This window comes from Peromyscus leucopus, chromosome 22 (assembly GCF_004664715.2).
Source record: "Peromyscus leucopus breed LL Stock chromosome 22, UCI_PerLeu_2.1, whole genome shotgun sequence".
NCBI lineage: Eukaryota > Metazoa > Chordata > Mammalia > Rodentia > Cricetidae > Peromyscus > Peromyscus leucopus.
This window is the reverse complement of record NC_051081.1, coordinates 18480742-18499045: the sequence shown is the minus strand read 5'-3', so window position 1 is coordinate 18499045 and position 18304 is coordinate 18480742. Positions and strand designations below refer to the sequence as shown.

At 42.2% G+C, this 18304-nt stretch overlaps 1 pseudogene; it reads left to right on the top strand.

The window, feature by feature from the left end:
- The first annotated feature begins 1396 nt into the window (after positions 1-1396).
- LOC114709359 lies at positions 1397-16373 on the top strand (annotated as a pseudogene).
- The last annotated feature ends 1931 nt before the right edge of the window (positions 16374-18304 follow it).

Genomic DNA, 18304 nt, shown 5'->3' with positions numbered 1-18304 from the left:
GGCTGCACCTGCACCAATGGCCTCTCCTGGCCTCTCACAGTGCCAAGCCTCAGCTGCTCTCCATGACTCTTTCAAGCCCTCAGAACCAGTACCACCTGGGCTACTTGCCAAGTTTTGCTACCTACATGAGGTACAGCCTTGGCTGCCCTTGGAACACAGCTTCTATGTGCTGACTCTCAGGAAACACTTCCCAGAAGACTTCACCTCAGTGGTGCTGGTCCTTTCTTAATCACTGCTAATTTCTTAGCTCCAGTCGACCAGCATCAATTATCCCAGTAATATAAAAGTTTTACCTTAGTGGTTCTGGCCTCTTGTTAATCACTGCTGATTCTTCAGCCCCAGCTGACCAGAACCACCGATTCTCCACACACATGGCCTGGAAGAGTCTTTGCTTCCCTCTGAAACTTCACAAGACAGGCCTCCATCATCCACACTGCTATCAACATTTTTATCTTCAAAGCTGCAACAAAACATCCCACTGAGCTCTCAATACTCAGTGGCTCTTCTAGCCCAAAGTTCCAAAGACCTTTCACAGTCCTCCTTAAAATATGGTCAGGTCTGTCACAGTAATACCCCACCATGCTGGTACCGACTTGTCTTAGTGAAGGTTACTATTGCTGTGATGAAACATCGTGACCAAAGAAACTCAGGGAGAGAAAGGTTTACTTGGCTTCTACTTCCACATCACTGTCCATCACTGAAGGAAGTCAGGACAGGAACTCAAACAGGGCAGGAACCTGGAGACAGGAGCTGATGCAGAGGCCATGGAGGGGTGCTGCTTACTGGCTTGCTCCTCATGGCTTGCTCAGCCTGCTTTCTTAGAGAACCCAGGACCACACAATGGGCTGGGCCCTCCCCCATCAACCACTAAAATTAAGAAAATGCCTTGTATCAGACACAGTCAGGATGGTTGTCAAGAGAAAAGTAACACTAAGTGATGGGAATCACTGCTGGTGGGAGTGTGCATTAACTATGCTATAGAAACCAGTATGGAGTATATATGCTATTTACACCCATATATATCAACATACTGCAGAGATACATGCATATTCACACGTACTACACACAAGATAGATAACTTTCAACAGAGGAATGAATAAAATGTCACACCACACACACACACACACACACACACACACACACACCACAAACATACACACACCACACAAACATACACACACACACTGGGGTATTATTCAACCTTAAAGAAGAATACAATTATATCATGTGCAGGGAACTGGATGAAAGGAGATCATCATCTTGTCAAGCGAAAGCAACCAGACTCAAGACAGTAAATCCTACATTTTCTCTCATGTTATACAATAGGAACTATTCTACGTGTGTACATGAGCACACATGTGTGACATGAAATTAGGGCACTTGGGACAAACGGGCTATGAACAGGAAGGGGAAAGAGCAAGGGCGGGCAGAGGGCGAGCAGAAAGACAAGGACTGCGTCTTTCTCTCGTGTGCGGCATCTAGGTGCGTATCTGGGTGACATGAGAGCAGAAGGGGACCGACGTCAGGGGCTGTCAGGGGGAAGGACAGAGAGGACGAGAGAGGACAGCAGAGTGGCGAACACAGGAACGTCCAACAACGCACCCGGGCGAAAACATCACAATGAAACCCAGTGCTTCAGATCCTAACTTAAATTGGTTAATAAAAAATGGCATTCCTGGCAGCATTATTTCCAGTGACTCTGAGCTGAAAGCAACCTGCAAGGTTATCACTAGAGCAAGAAGATGAGCTGTCCTGTCTGCGCCTAGCAGTGCGAAGGAACGGCAGGCCAGCAGCAAGAACACCAATGATTTCCAAACCGCTCAGCGCTACGGGTCTTATGAATGAACCCTAAAAGTTTAGCGCAGCTGAAACTAGCCAGCGGTGTTAAGTCAGTGATCGTCACCTTTGAGCAGGAGGGTGATGGTGACAAAGAGGGACAGGAAGGAGCTCCTGAGACTCCATTCATGCTCAGTAACTTGAACTAGTGGCTTTGTGTTGCACGTTGGGAAAATTCACCTACCCCAAAACTTCTGATTTGGGTGCTTCTGTGCAAGGATTTTATACCTCAATAAAATTTCATCAGCTGGGAATCGGATACACAGGCAGACAGGCACTCTATGTTGTTGGTGGAAGTGTACATTGTGAATACTTCCAGAAGACAATTTGGTCACATCTGTACTAACGAAATGAGACATAAACAGAAAAAAAGCACTAGATCTGTAAAAAAAATAAAAAAAAAAAAGAAAGAAAGAAAAAAAAAGTAATGAAAAAAAAAATGATAGTGTTCGCACACAGACAGATAGGTGTCCAGAGAATATCAGAGTTTCTGAGCTTCAGCTCCACACTAAGCACAGACAAAAGACTGTGTGGGGGGGGGCTCTGAGAATAAGACACGTCACAGGTCTTGTTGCTGGGCCCAGGTCTCTGCTTCCCTGCTCCCCGCTCTGTATCTCTCAAAAGGTTTAAGATGAGAGGCGCCAAGTGTGGTGTAGAAGATGGAGAGAATCGTTGCGGAGGAGTGAAGGCGTTCTCACACGGGCAAAGGGACCGCTGCAGAGAAAACCACTCTCGTGGAGCCATAAAAGATAGTAGAGACCATTGTGCAGTACACACCCAAGGAGTGAGAGGGAACGATGCCCAAGGAGACCCTGGCACTAACTGGCATTCTTAGACAAGCTTTACACTATTTCTTAAAGTCCCTAGAAGAGTTTTCCTAAGGCATTTCCTGTCCAGGTTACTAACTGGCCCATTGGGATTAACTCTTTTTTTTTAATGATTTATTTTTATTTCATGTTCATTGGTTTGCCTGTATGAGGGTATTGGATCCCTTGGAGTTGGAGTTACAGACAGTTGTGAACTGCCATGTGGGAGCTGGGAATTGAACCCAGGTCCTCTGGAAGAGCAGCCAGTGCTCTTAACTACTGAGCCATATCTCCAGCCCTGGGATTAACTCTTAAGGGACACTGGTATGTCTTTCTTCTTACCAGAAAGCCACTTGCTAAATAGCAACCTTACAGTTTCCCTGGCCACTCAGAAAACCATGTCTCCACCCAGGACCAGGGATCCAGATCTCATTCCTTTGACCAAATATCATGCAGTGAAGCAGATTTTAAAGAGAGAAAGAGAAACTAAAAGATGAGTTTGTGAATAGTCATGCTTCACCAGGGGCAAAGAGCCTTCCCTGGCAGGCCTCAACAAAGCCTTCCGCCTTTTGTCTAAGTGGTAACTGTCCTTTAATATGGTACCTTCACATTTTAAATGAGGACAAATGTCATGCTTTCTTCCTTCTTCACATGGCGTCTCAAATTCTGAGCAGGAGCAATTAGGACATTGCCCTCTACCACACTATTTGGCACTCACAGAATCACTGTGTTACAAGGAACGCAGAGGGTGGGGCTTGAATCTAATGGGGGGAGGCGGTCCATCCTCGGTGATCTTCATGTCTGCTGACTTCCAACTAACTGCCTCCAGGGAGCTGGGAGGCAGGTGCTGGGGGCCACCGTGGGACAGAAAACTGAAATGAAGAGTTGAGCCCCAACCTTGTTGTTAGAATCCCTGAGTCTGGAGGACAAAGTAGTTCCTGGCTTACTTTCCTCCTCTGCATCACAGACATGGCAACCCAACTCCCAGAGTTTGGGCACTGCTGGGAGCCTGAACCCATGCCTGACACAAAGAAGGGACTCCGTAGATGAATTGCTACATGGTCTTATTAATAAATAATAATAATAATAAAAAACAGAGTCAGAGGAATAGGACAAGCCACAAGCCAACCTCACCTCACCGACACCTCGCTACCAAAGAGAGCTACTTCCTGTATACCCATGCCTATATTCCTTTCTGTTCTGCTAACTCATTTCCTCTCTCTCTCCCCAGCCACATCACTTCCTCTTCCTGCCCAGCTCTGTCACTTCCTGGCTGTCTGTACAGACCTCTAGAACTTTATGGTTAACTAGTGTTGGAATTTAAGGCGTGTGCCACCATGCCTGGCTCTGTTCCCATTGTGGCCTTGAACTCACAGAGATCCAGACAGATCCCTGCCTCCCGAGTGATAGGATTAAAGGCATGTGCTACTGTTGCCTGGCTTCTATGTTTAATATAGTGGCTGGCTTTTTCCTCCAATCCTCAGATAAGCTTTATTGGGGGACTTGGATAAAATATCACCACAGGTGGTCCACTGTCGTTTCTACCGACACCCCAAAGCCAGCCTGCCAGACCAACAGGTGTCTGTTCTGCATACTTTGGGAACGTTGTAGCATCTTCAAAATGTCTTGCCTGGGTGTGCTTCCTATATTGTATATATAGGTTCCTGTCTACTCCTGGTGGACAGGACAGCCATCAGATGCTTTGGGTTCGGACTCTTCATTATTTTTTATATAGTTTGATAACCATGATCCTTTGCTGAAGTTTTAGAGGGAGAAGACATGCTCTAAAGAGAGGCTTGTGTCCCTTTGGTTGTTTAACTATCATTTATTTTTCACTCACAAAATCTGTGTGTTTAATTGAAATCCAGGGTTCAGAACTGAAGCTGACCTCCGATGACATGGATAGGAGGCTTCCTCTCTAAGCCTGCCAAAGGGATGGAGTTGCAAAGAATATTGCCAAAGCCAGAATGTTTGTTTCAGAATATTACATTCATGACTGATTTATCTTACTTCCAGGTGAGATGCTGAACAGGAGCTGTGTCTGCATGGCCCAGTGAAGGAGAAGAGTCAGTATGAGAACAGACAGAATATTCCAAGAACAGAGAGAGGAAGAACTTTGGAAATCCACAAAAGTGCTAGTAGAACAATGGAAAGATGCTAAATGTGGGCAGCAGACAAGTCACACAGCTCCCAGTGGTGGGAGGGGAAGCAGAAGCCTCATCTGTAAACGGGGGTTTTCCATCCTGACAGCCCAGTCCCAAATAACCACACAGGGACTTCTTACTAATTATAAATACTCAGCCGATAGCTTAGGGTTGTTACTAACTAGATCTTACATCATAAATTAACCCATATTTCTTATCTACACTCTACCAGGTAGCGGTACCTTTTTTCAATATGGTGTGTTCATCTTCTGCTTCCTCTGCATCTCCCTGGTGACTCCGCCTTTCTTCTTCCCAGCATTCATTCAATCTGGCTCTCCTACCTAACCTCTTCCTGTCTAGCTATTGGCCAGTTGGCTCTTTATTACACCAATGAGAGTCACACATCTTCAGAGTGTACAAAAGGATTGCTCCACAGCACACATCTGTTAGAGGTAAGAGGTAGGTAGACCCTTAGAATAAGACAAGTAAGGACCAGGGTGATGGCTACCATGGAAATGTGTCCTTCTATTACATGAACCAAGGACCAGGAACATTCTACAGTCAGGAACCAAACACAGAGACTCTGATCCTGACAAAAACCCATGGTTGTAAGTAGTTCATTTCCCCCTGCTTCCCAGGCCTTGAGACAATGAAAGGCCCATTTTCTCAGTTCCCTTCCCCCACACCCGCTGTAACATCAGGGGACGAAAGGAGAAGGAAGAGCCCGGGACCTAATTGAGAATTCTATTCTGTTTGGCAAACCTGTTCCTCATTGGTACTTACCTTCTCACCTAATTTGCATATAAACAAACCAATGAGACCCATTTCCTTAAGCCCTAAAAACTCCAAGACGCAGTTTCTTCATTGACAATCTATCTTCAGATCCCTCTAGGGCGCCAAGAGCTTGGTTTTGCTGTATGAAATCTCTGCTTTCCTCACTCTTTGTTGTCTATGGATTTCATAACAACATAAGAATCCGGCAGAGAAAGAAAATCTGTAGCATGTCCAAGGGAATAGGGATGTAGTTCAGTTGGTTGGGTGTTTGCCTAGCATTCATGAAGCCCTGGGTCCAATTCCTACTACGCCAAAAGCCAGGCACAGTGGTGCATCCCTGTAGTCTCCACGCTTGAAAGGTAGAGGCAGGAGGATCAGAATCCCAATGTCATCCTCAGCTACACTGCAAGTCTGAAGCCAACTTAGAATGCACGAGGCTCTGAAAAAAAAAACAAAAAACAGACACGCAAAGGAAAGCCAGGAGACTCCGACAGAGAGACTCAGATTCATGTTCATCTCCTCCGTCCAAGCACACAACCCCGAGCCTCAGATTCAGTGTTTTGATCCCTCTGACAAGTGCTGACTCACCTGAAGGGCTGGTCAGCAGTGTAGAAAGAAGCCCTGTTTTGTCTCTCCGCATGACGTGGAGGGCAGTGGCGGGGTGCTATCTTGACAGTGAATTTGTTAATTAAAACTGAGCAATCCTGGGGACCGAAGAACAGGGGGCAATCACCAGTTAGGAGACTGGATTTAATGTGCCACAGCCTCAAGGTGAGGCACAGCCTGAGAGGTGGTTGTAGGGAGTGGGAAAGAAGTGTGGGGGGGGTAGCACACCAAAACATGCAGGTGATAGAGGCACAAAACAGCAGTGATAGAGCCTGACCAAAACATGCAGGTGACAGAGGCCCTGCACCAAAACATGCAGGTGACAGAGGCCCTGCACCAAAACATGCAGGTGACAGAGGCCCTGCACCAAAACATGCAGGTGACAGAGGCTCACAAAACATGCAGGTGACAGAGGCCCCGCTCAGACAGTAAAGTATTTGGGGAAGGTGACTGCCTTCCGTGGCTGGGAGCTGACATCATCAGATAAGATAAATTGCAGTTTGATAACCCTGAATCTGAAGCCAGCAAGTAGATCGAACTATGGAGCCATGTATCTGCCATTCATTGCTGGAGAGTCCAAGGATTCTGAAGCTCCTGCAGACTACTTGACATCCACAGCTGCATTCCTCTAGCAAGACGATCAACACTTTAGACCAGTGGTTCTCAAACCATGGGTTGAGACTCCTTTGGGGGTCGAATATCAGATACCCTGCATATCAGATATTTACATTACAATTCATAACAGCAGCAAAATCACAGTTATGAAGTAGTAGTGAAATAATTTTGTGGGGAGGGGAGTCCCCACAACATGAGGGACTGAATTAAAGGGTCATAGAATTAGGAAGTTTGAGAACCACTGTGCTAGAGGAATTGGAAAGGGTGAAGGCAGGTCCTTCACCTACACAGATCAAAGTTCTGTGGTTGCTTCTCACACTCCCAACACATTTGGGAGGCACCCCCAGCTAAAACATTAGCTACCAAAGGAAGTATAATCTTGAGAGTCTTGAAAGGCGAGAGAAGCTGCCCATCCTCCAGGATGCAAAGCTGGACCTGGTAAAGAGACCACTTCTGGTATGCAAAGCAGGGAGTCAGGTAGAGGCCCATAGCCTGCTCTCCAGAGCCTGGGCTCTTGCTTCCTAATCTCCAGCTGTTGGTCCTTCATATTGCCAAGTGTCAGCATCTGTCCCAGAGGGCTGAAAAGACCTAGGTAACACACAGGTTTGGTGCTGGTAGACCCTGGGAAATGAGGCATTTTCTTGCCTCCTTATAAACGTACCCTGGAAAATCCACAAATATCCCAAGAGCACCTGCTTTGTGCCTAACCCCAGAAGGCTAAGAAATTTGGGCAGTGAATTTCTCCAAACTCATTTCTCTGCCAAGCACCAGGATGAATAGCCCTATGATGCCAGGGAAAACAAAGCCAGGAGTTCTCAGATTCCTGATTTAAAACATATGAGCAAGAGAAACAAACTCGTGGTATAAATAACAAATAGACCAGCCCTTACTCTCTAGCCAAATATTGTCTGTTCCTTTTAAACTTGAGCTAAAATACTTACTCTTGGGTGGAAAAGACTTGTGGAGGTTGTCCAAAAGCTGTTCTAGGTCATATACTGCCACTAAAATTGTGAGTTTTCAAACAAAAGCTACAAATTTGGAATGGCTTTCTGAGCCCAAAAGTTATTTTGACATTCCATTAAATGAATTAATTAGATCAGCACCTCAATTCATTGTGGTGGAGAGTTTTGTTGGTATTTTTTATAGACTTGTATCTATGTAATTATAATTAACAGAAGTTATTTATGCTTAGGTCCTATAAATAGCTGGCATAAATAGACAAGGCTATGATAGAGTCAAATAAATACAGATAATATGGCTGATATGTTTTCCTGGCATTCTATAAAACATTGACTGGATTCACCTCCTAGGAAGTTGTCTATATTTAGGCATAGTTTTAAAGTTGTCAGCTAAATAATTTGGGTTCTGTCTTTGTTTTTTTAAAATAGGGTCTTACTGCATGGCACTGGCTGTTCTAGAACTCAATTTGTAGACCAGGCTGGCCTTGAACTCAGAGAGATTCATCTGCCTGTGCTTCCCAGTGCTGGGATTAAAGATGTGTGCCACCATGCCTGGCCCTCAACTAAATAATTTAAATAGCCTTATTCTTTGGTTGTGGCCATTGTTGTTTAGTCTTTCCGGTTCATAGCTGATTCCTGCTCAGAACCCAATGTTGAGAACTTTGTTAGCAATAGTTCTTCTTGGTTTCTCCTTGGAAGTGGCTGTGGTCTGGGATGGAAAAGGCTCAGTCTTGAGCCTACCTGAGCCTCCTACAAAACATTAGACCAGGAAGGGCTGCCTGTAGGTGGAAGTTTCTGTCCCACCAGCAGCTTCCAAATAAACATACACAGGCTTAAATTGATTTCAAATAATGGGCCAATAGCTCAGGCTTGTTACTAGCTAATCTTACATTTTCAATTAACCCATATTTTTATTTATGCTTTGCCATGTGGCTTGGTACTTTTTCTCAGTATGGCATGTCCATCTTGTTTCTCTCTGCATCTCTGGCAACTCTGGAGACTCTGCCCTTCTTCTTCCCATCACTCTCAGTTTGGCTCTCCCACCTAACTTTATCCTGTTCAGCTATTGGCCAGTCAGTTTCCTTATTAACCAATGAGAGTAATATATATTCACAGTGTACAGAAGGATTGTTCCACAGCAACTGCCTTGCCTAAAAACCGACTTCTATTTTAGAAGCAATACTCAAAGGGTCAAACTTGTTGATGACCCAAGAAAGTTTCAAAAGGGCACAAGGCAGTGAGGTTGGACCTGCCTGTAAAGAGGATAAAGGTAAGACGAGATTAGATTCTGAGCATTGCTGTGGCTGTTGACCTCCATCTGGAAAACCGCAGATTAATGAGGACCAGAGCTTGCAGAAGCTTGTTCACAAAAAGACATACTTACCATATTCCATCTGAGTTACCTACCCCAAAGTGGTTAACTCAGACTCTGGGACAGTCAGGATTTACATCCCAGCTCTGTCATCTACTAACTGTGCTGCCCTGGGCAGTTTTCCAGATGGAGGTCAACTGCTGAAAATTATGCAGAACTCAGCCCATTCTCTAATTGCTCCCTAGTTTTTTGTTAGTATAGAGGGTTTCACCTTGGGAAGATGTTTTGCCTGTGACAGTCCTCAAAAGGCCCCATGCTCCCTCCTAACTAAAGGAAACCTTGATACTATCAGACTACTTTAAAGTCATGTAATTACAGCCTAGGCTAAAATTCCAGAACATTTGTAGAATCCAAAAGTAGCTGGGTGGTTGTACCAGGCTTTTTCTTCTTTTGGTGGTGGGGGACCACCAACCAGCCCCCAAATCATGATGCAGACTTCTTATTAGTTATGAATGCTCAGCCTAGCTTATTCTCATTTCTGGCTAGCTCTTAAATTAACCTGTTTCTCTTTATCTACCTTTTGCCTCAGGGCTTTTTACTTTTCTTTCCTTCCATATATCTTACGTCCAGTGCTTCTCATGTCTGACTGCCTGGCTTCTTGCCCTGGCTGTGTCCCTCTCCTTCTCCTTCTCTTCTCTCTCTCTTTTCTCCTCTTTCTCCTATTTATTCCCTCTGACTGCCAGCTCTGCCTATCCTTTCTCTGCCTAGCCATTGGCCATTAAGCTCTTTCTTAGACCAATCAGGTGCCTTAGGCAGGCAAGGTGAAATAAATGCAACACATCTTTACATAATTAAACACACATCCTTACATTGTTAAACAAATGCAGCATAACCAAATGTAACACACCTTTACACAGTTAAAGTAATATTCCACAGCATAAACAAATATAACACATCTTTACATAGTTAAAATAATATTCAACAACAGGCAGTGGTGGCACATTCCATTAATCCCAGCTCGGGAGGCAGAGGCAGGCGAATCTCTGAGTTCAGAGGCCATCCTGATCTACAGAGCGAGTTCCAGGACAGCCAGGGAAACCCTGTCCTGAAAAACCAAAAGTATACAGCACCTAAAAAAGATAAAACTCATAATGTCTGGAGTTTGAAGTGTTTAAAGATTACATGCAAAAAAAAAAAGAGGAAAATACAAAACGAGGAATAAACTGAATAGAAACATACATAAAATGCAAGCAAAACTCTTAAAATAATGAACAGAACCATATACACCCAAGAAGCCAAAAGGAAGGGCCAAATATACTAAGCAGAGATAGCAAAGTGCGGAAAAGACTCAAGTCAAACTCTAAACATAAAAACCTCAGTGTCCAAAAATAAACACTAGACAGGGTAAACAGGTGCGGTGCGACTTCTCCTGGGGAGACTAATTCCATTTATCCCAGAGAGTATACTGACAGACTACACAAACAATTCCATCCACATCCAGCTTGGTGAATAGCCTGAGAGGGCTTACTTGCAGGAGAATGGGTGGTGGAGGGTGGGGGGATACTAAAATGAGGGATGATGACTCATGAAGCCTGTATCCCTGGAGATGATGCGGCAACTTGCGGGCAGTTGTACCACTCAAGAGTCTCCTGGAGGAAAGGCCTTGTGAGTCTCTTGTGAGTTTTGTGATCTGATGGCTCTCCCTCATCCCTCCAAGAGGAAGAGTTTCAATCCAAAGGAAAACAGTTTCACAAACGGAAATGATGGCATACCACAGAAATGTCTGAAATGAGATGGAAAAGATGGGAGACATGGATTAAGGGACACAAAGCAGTTAAGACTGAAGCATCAAATTTAGTAGGGTATTTATTACACAACCTGGTGACTGCATATTAATCAAGTATTTCAGCACCGTTAAAACTGATTTCTAATAATCTCACCACACATCTGAAAGACAAACTGTGTAGGTAATAGACATACTAACTAGCATGACTAATTTTTCTATAATGGATACATATATTAGATCAAAACATCACACTGCAAATACACATATACAAAACAATTACCTGTTTTAGGCTGTCTTGTTAGGTTTTATATTATTGTGATAAAACACCATGAACAAAAGCAATTTGGGAAGAAAAGGGTATATTTAATCTTATAGCTTATAGTCCATCAGGAAGAGAAGTTAGAGCAGGAACTCAAGGCAGGACCTAAAGCAGAGGCCCTGGAGGAGTGCTGCTTACTGGATTACTCTTATGGCTTGTTCAGCCTGCTTTCTTATAGAACCTAGGACCACCAGCTCACAGGTAGCTCCACCCATAATGGGCTGGGCCCTCCTTTCCTTCCACATCAATAATAAATCAAGAAAATGCTCTGGAACAGCAGTTGTCAACCTGTGGGTCACAACCTCTTTGGGGTTGAATGACCCTTTCACAGGGGTCGCCTAAGATCATCAGAAAATACATATATTTACATTACAATTCATAACAGTAGCAAAATCACAGTTATGAAGTAGCAAGGAAATAATTTCATGGTTGAGGGTCACCACAATATAAGAACTGTATTAAAGGGTCATAGCATTAGAAAGGTTGAGAACCACTGCTCTAAGGGACTTGCCTACAGTCAATGTGATAGAGATAATTTCTCAGTTCAAGTTCTTCCCAGATGACTACAGCTTGTGTTAAGTAGCCCAAACAAACAAACAAACAAAAATAGACATAAGCTTAAAAAAAAAAACTTTCAAGGCCATGGGAGAAAAAAAAATGTCAGCAAAGTAAGTAAACAAAGCAAATTTATTTGGAGGAAAGAGAGAACAAAAATACTATTGAGAAGGTAGTAGCCAAAACATTCCCAAAATGATACAAACTATAAGTCTACAGACACCAAAGTTTCAACAAAGTCCAAGCAAAATAAACCTTGTGAGTAGGGAAAAGGGAGAAGACTCAGCAGGAGAAGCACTAGCCAAGCCCAAGTATGAGGACCAGAGTTCAGATCCCCAAACCACAAAGGAAAGCCTGGTGGGTGTGGCCATTTGCCTGTAATCCAAGGGAGAGGCAGAATCCTGGGGCAAGTGGGCTAGCTAAATGGGCCAATTCTGTGAGCTCTGGGTTCAAGCAAAAAGGCCTTGCCTCAGCATGCTAAATGGAAAGTAACACCTGACATCAACCTCTGACCTACACACACACACACACACACACACACACACACACACACACACACACCCATGCCCATACATACATGCATACCCTACACACATATATAGGCCCAAACGAATGGCACCAAAAACCAGATAGTGACTAATTTACATAGAACCAGAAACAAAGATAAAATCTTAAAATAAGACAGAGAAAATATACACTACAGGGAGGGATTTTGCACAGTAATTTTCACTGATAGAGTGTCACCTTAGAATTAAAATGTTTTCTGTATGACAAGAACTTCAAGTCTTTGAAGAAGTAAATTGAAGAAGATATAAGAAAATGGAAAGATCCTCTGTGCTCATGGATCAGTAGGATTAACATAATAAAAATGGCCATCTTACCAAAAGCAATCTACAGATTTAACACAATCCCCATTAAAATCCCAACAAAATTCTTTACAGACCTAGAAAGAACAATACTCAACTTCATATGGAAAAACAAAACACTCAGGATAGCTAAAAAAAAATCCTGTACAATAAAAGAACTTCCAGAAGTATAGCCATCCTGATTTCAAGCTCTACTACAGAGCTATAGTAATAAAATCCACATGGTATTGGCATAAAAACAGATGGGTGGATCAATAGAATTGAATTGAAGACCCCAATGTAAATCCACATACTTACGGACATCTGATTTTTGATTAAAAAAAAAAGTCAGAATTATACAACAGAAGATAGAAAACATCTTCAACAAATGGTGCTGCTGTCATAACTGGATGTCAGTATGTAGAAAATACAAATAGATCCATGTCTATTACTATTGGTGAAATTATTAAGGCCACTCCACGTAGTTAAAAGGAAGATTTATTTAGTGGGTAACTTACAAATGAAGGGATAGGTAGGTCGCGGGGTCTGGGGAAGGTGTATCACAGTCCAGCGGTGTTCTCTGGAACTTTGCTTGGTCAACCTCCACCTTCCAGGGTCCAGAAACAGAGAGAGCGCTGACCCATCCCGATCTCGGGTCTCCAGGGTCCTCCCTTGGCCCTGCCTTGTAGGCGTGACAGTTGCCAAAACCTCAATGGGGGTTGGAACTTCCAGATTAAAGCTGGAATGGCTACCCACTACATCTCCCCCTTTTTGTCTAAATAAGAAGGTTCTAACCTAATACAAGATTATATACAAAAGAATGGTTATCAAATATTGTCCAGGAATAATGAGGGATAATGACCTAGATAAGATGGAACTACAATCCATTCGAACAATATCAAGCAAGAAACACATACTAAAATCCAGAGAAGAATAGAGCATAGGTAAATGGCATGTTACAGCTATAGAGATGACAAGCATAGGTGACTATAAATCTATAAGTCTTATCTACCGAAATAACCTAAGGACTAAGGCTTCATGTAAACAAGGTAAACAGTCTATAAGCAAATGTATGGTAAAGAATGATGACTTTAAAATTGTGACAATACACAAGATATTTATAACAGAGATAGGAATATATAGTATAATATGCAATATGACAATAATCTTAAATATATATCAATATATCGAATATCCTAAACAGAAGTAGAACATAAAGTATGACATATAAATTTACATTTGCATCAATATACAAATATTTTAAATAAGATTAGAAATATATGTACATTATAACAAATATAGTTCTGTATTTGTATCAATATACAAATTATCTTAAACAGGAATATAAAAATAGTTTACATTTGTATCAACATATAAGAATCCATAACAGTGTAAATTACAGTGCAAATTATCTAAGGCTGCTATTTTACTAAATTTGTTTACAAGTATATACAATAATCCTCCCTTAACCCGGCCTTGTAGGTGTGACAGTTGTCGAAGCCTCAATGGGGGTTGGAACTTCCAGATTAAAACTGGAATGGCAACCCACTACATATCACCTTGATCCAAGTGGATCAAAAACCTCAACTTAAATCCAGATACACTGAACCTGATAGAAGAAAAAGTATGAAATGGCCTTAATGCATTGGCACAGGAGACAACTTCCTGAACAGAATACCACTGAGTAGCACAGACACTAAAATAGCCAATTAATAAATGGGACCTCATGAAACTGAAAAGCTTCTATAAGGCAAAGGACATTGTCAATAAGACAAAATGGCAGCCTACAGAATGGGAAAAGAAATTCACCAACCTTACATCTGACAAAGGGCTAATTTCCAAAATATATATTGAACTCAAGAAACTAGGCATCAAAAAACCAAATAATCCAATTAAAAAATGGGGTTCAGATCTAAATAGAGAATTCTCAACAGAAGAATCTCGAATGACCAAGAAACATTTAAAGAAATGTTCATCATTCTTGGCCATCAGGGAAATGACTCTGAGTTTCCATCATACACCTGTCAGAATGACTAAGATCAATATCACAAGTGACAGCTCATGCTGGAGAGGATGTGGAGCAAGGGGACACTCCTCCACTGCTGGTGGCAGTTGCAAACTTGTACAGCTACATTAGAAATCAATATAGTGGTTTCTCAAAAAAATAGGAATCAATCTATCACAAGACCCAGCTATACTACTATTGGGCATATACCCAAAGGATGCTCAATCATACCACAAGGACACTTGCTCATAGTGGCATGTTCATAGTGGCTTTATTTGTAATAGCCAGAGCCTGGAAACAGCCTAGATGTTCCTCAACTGGAGAATGGATAAAGAAAATGTGGTACCCTTACACAATGGAGTATTACTCAGCTATTAAAAACAATGACATCATGAAATTTGCAGGCAAATAGATGGAACTAGGAAAAAATCATCCCCACATTAGGCAGAGCTCAGAGAATCCTGCTGAGAGGTGGGAGAAATTGAACAAGCCAGAAAGGTCAAGGACATCACAAGAAAACCCACAAAATCAACTAACCTGGGACTATAGAACCTCACAGAGACTGAACTGACAACCAGGGAGCCTTCATGGGAGTTCCTAGGCCTTCCACATATATAGGACAGTTGTGTAGTTTGGTCCACTTGTGGGACTCCTAACAGTTGGAGCAGGGCCGTCACTAATGTTTTGGGAAGAAAGACTAAGAGGCTCTCCATTATTTGATTAGAGCTGAGGTGACAGAATTGGAAGACATTAAATCAGGTCACAGAATAGATTTTTATTTTGATGAAAATCCTTACTTTGAAAATAAAGTTCCCTCCAAAGAATTCATCTTAGTGAAGCTGGTGACCCATCTTCAAATCCACTGAAATCAAATGGAAATCTGGAAAGAATTTGATGAAACACTCAAATCAAACGCAGATTAAGGCCCAGGAAGAAGCAGCAAGAAGAGCCAGAGAGCTTCTTTACCAGTTTATTGACCATTCAGATGCAGGTGCAGATGAGTTAGGAGAGGTCATCAAAGATGGTATTTGGCCAAATCTCTTACTATTGGTTCCTGATATGGATGATGAAGAAGGAGAGATAGAAGAAGAAGATGGTGGTGGTGGTGGTGGTGGTGGTGGTGGTGGTGGAGGAGGAGGAGGAGGAGGAGGAGGAGGAGGTGGTAGTGGTGGTGGTGAAAAAGAAGAAGAGGAATGGTTGAAAGATATTGATGAAGAAGGGGATGAGGATGAAGGTGAAGAAGATGCAGATGATGATGAAGATTAGGGTGACTAGCACAGAAGACTGATGGATTCCAGCCTTCTTTTTTATTTTCTCTTTTTTAATTTTCTCCAGTCCCTGGGAGTAAATTGTAGTCACCCTTCCCAATCTCTCTTGTGCTCAGTTGCCCTGTTTTTGAGGTCTCTCTCTTCTCAGCACCGTGGTTCTCAACTTATTTTGGAGGAAATGCCTTGAGCAAGATACAAGGGGAAAAGAATCTCCACTTTTCTGTTCTAAATTCATTTTTATCCTTTTCTTGTATCAAACTGTGGAGTCAAGACCATCACCATGTTCTGTTGGAAAGAAGAAAAGCTCTCTGGCTCCCTTGGCTCTGCTGGAGTGTGAGGGTGGAGGGTGCTAGGCCCCTGCGGTAGTGCATGGAATTCTAGCTTTTTCCTTTCTCTGTATAATGGGCTCAGAGATTGCACCGTGTCTCTATGTGAATATAGTTAGCATTTACCAACACGTGTCTGTCTACTTTCTCTCATTTAATAAAAAGGGTAAGGAAGAGGTATAGAAGGCCATCAAAGGGTTAGTGTGAGGTGTCTGGGGGGTGTTAAGTGGACATTTTTGACAACATGGCTTCTCCTTTGGCATGTTTAATTGTGATGTTTAATGGACATCCTTGCAGGTTAAATTGACACTTTTAAAATAAACTTCTCTCCTAATGATGACCTGAGCCCTGCCACTTAATGGGAGAATTAGCAGCTCCTCTAGTGTTTTATTTGGAGTTGACATTCTTTCTATGTTGTAGCTTTATTTTTATTTTTATTTTGTTTTATTTTTCACTGGAAGGAAAAAGCTGCTCATTTTAAATGTTGAAGTGTACAAGTTGCTTTGTTACAATAAAGCAGTGTGTACACAAATGACTGGATGCTTCTCTGTCAGAGCAGATGCTCAACATGACCTTCTACATTTGACCTGCATAATGACATCATATCAAACTTCATCTCCCTAACTTCATATGTTTTTGATAGGCACTTTGCAGGATGACCTCAGGGCTATGCAGATGGAGTTAAAGGGATTTTAATCGTGTCTTAATGTCTCCATAACTGAGAGATATGGGTACAGTTTGCTGCCATGGACTTTTACCCTTGATTTTTATCTCAATTAGGCATTTTTTTAAATGGGCCCTTAGTTACCAGGATATCACAACAGCACCTGCTCCCACCCTGTCACAGACCTGTTACTCTAGTGCCATCCATTCAAAAGACAGCTGCTGTCATGTCTTCACTGGCAGTATGAACTGGCCAAGAAAGTGGGCTGTCCGAGTCAGCAGTCCATGGGGTGGTCAGGAGTGCTATGTCCCAGGTCTGTAGCAGAAGCTCTCAGATGTGACTCTGTGAATCTGAGTGAGTGAAGAGTTTTGTCTGCTCAATGCCATTGTGCAAAGAATAATGTTGGGGACATTACCTGATCCATAAGCTTTCTAATGCTGCAAAATAGAGCTAAAATTAAATGTCACTTTTTCAGAGATGATTAATGGACAGCCTGGTCAAAATTCAAAGCTTTTTGATATATGAAACTTTATAAATGGAGCTACTCCATCAAAGGACAACATATAACCAAAATCTGTGTAGATGGATAGTGTGTGATTTCTGCACAGAACTCTGTTTAATAAATAAATACATGACTGTATCATCAGGAATCTTGCTCCAATAAAGAAACATAAAGATTAAAAAAAGAAAGAAAGAAAAATTAGAAAAAGAACATGATGGACATACATGCAAAAATCCTCCAGAAAATATTAGCTAGCCAAATTTAACTGAACGTGTAAAATATTATTCATCAGAATCATGTATAATTAACCCCTCAATGTGATGTAAAGATGGGACATGTATATAAATCAACAAATGTGATATGTTATATCAACAAAATGAAAGCTAAAAGTGAATGATGATCTCAACGGTGTAGAAGAAGAATTTGACAATATTCATAACCTGTTCATGACAAAAAGGTCTCAACAAACTAGGTACAGAAGGGATGTTGCTCAACATAGTGCAACCCTCCAGCTCACATCAAACTCACGGGTGAAAGTTTAAAAAAAGAAATGAAAGAAGAGAGATGCAAAGGATGCCATTGCAATACACCACAGCATGCTTGAAACAAGGACCAAAAAACTATGTGCATGCTTCTGAAGGAGGATTCAAGAGCAAAGAGGCCAGAAAATAATGTTTACAGTCTGTTCTCTGACAGCTCCAGATCACAGCACCGTCTTTATCATAGTACCTAGGCATTGTAAAGTGTGAAAACAGTAGACCTTAACAACTGCCATAGGGATCTGGATGCTGCTTTACAGTGATAAGGATTTTTTTTTAATGAAATTCTGTGGTGCATTTCTTTAGAAACAGTTTGCATTATGCAACTCTATGCTGTGTGTCATGTATGTAAAGTTTGCAACCAGGTCAAAGCAACACCCTGACAATTCAACTGCAATGACCTCAGCAGCTGGTGTTTCCAACAGCATTGAGAACTACCTAGA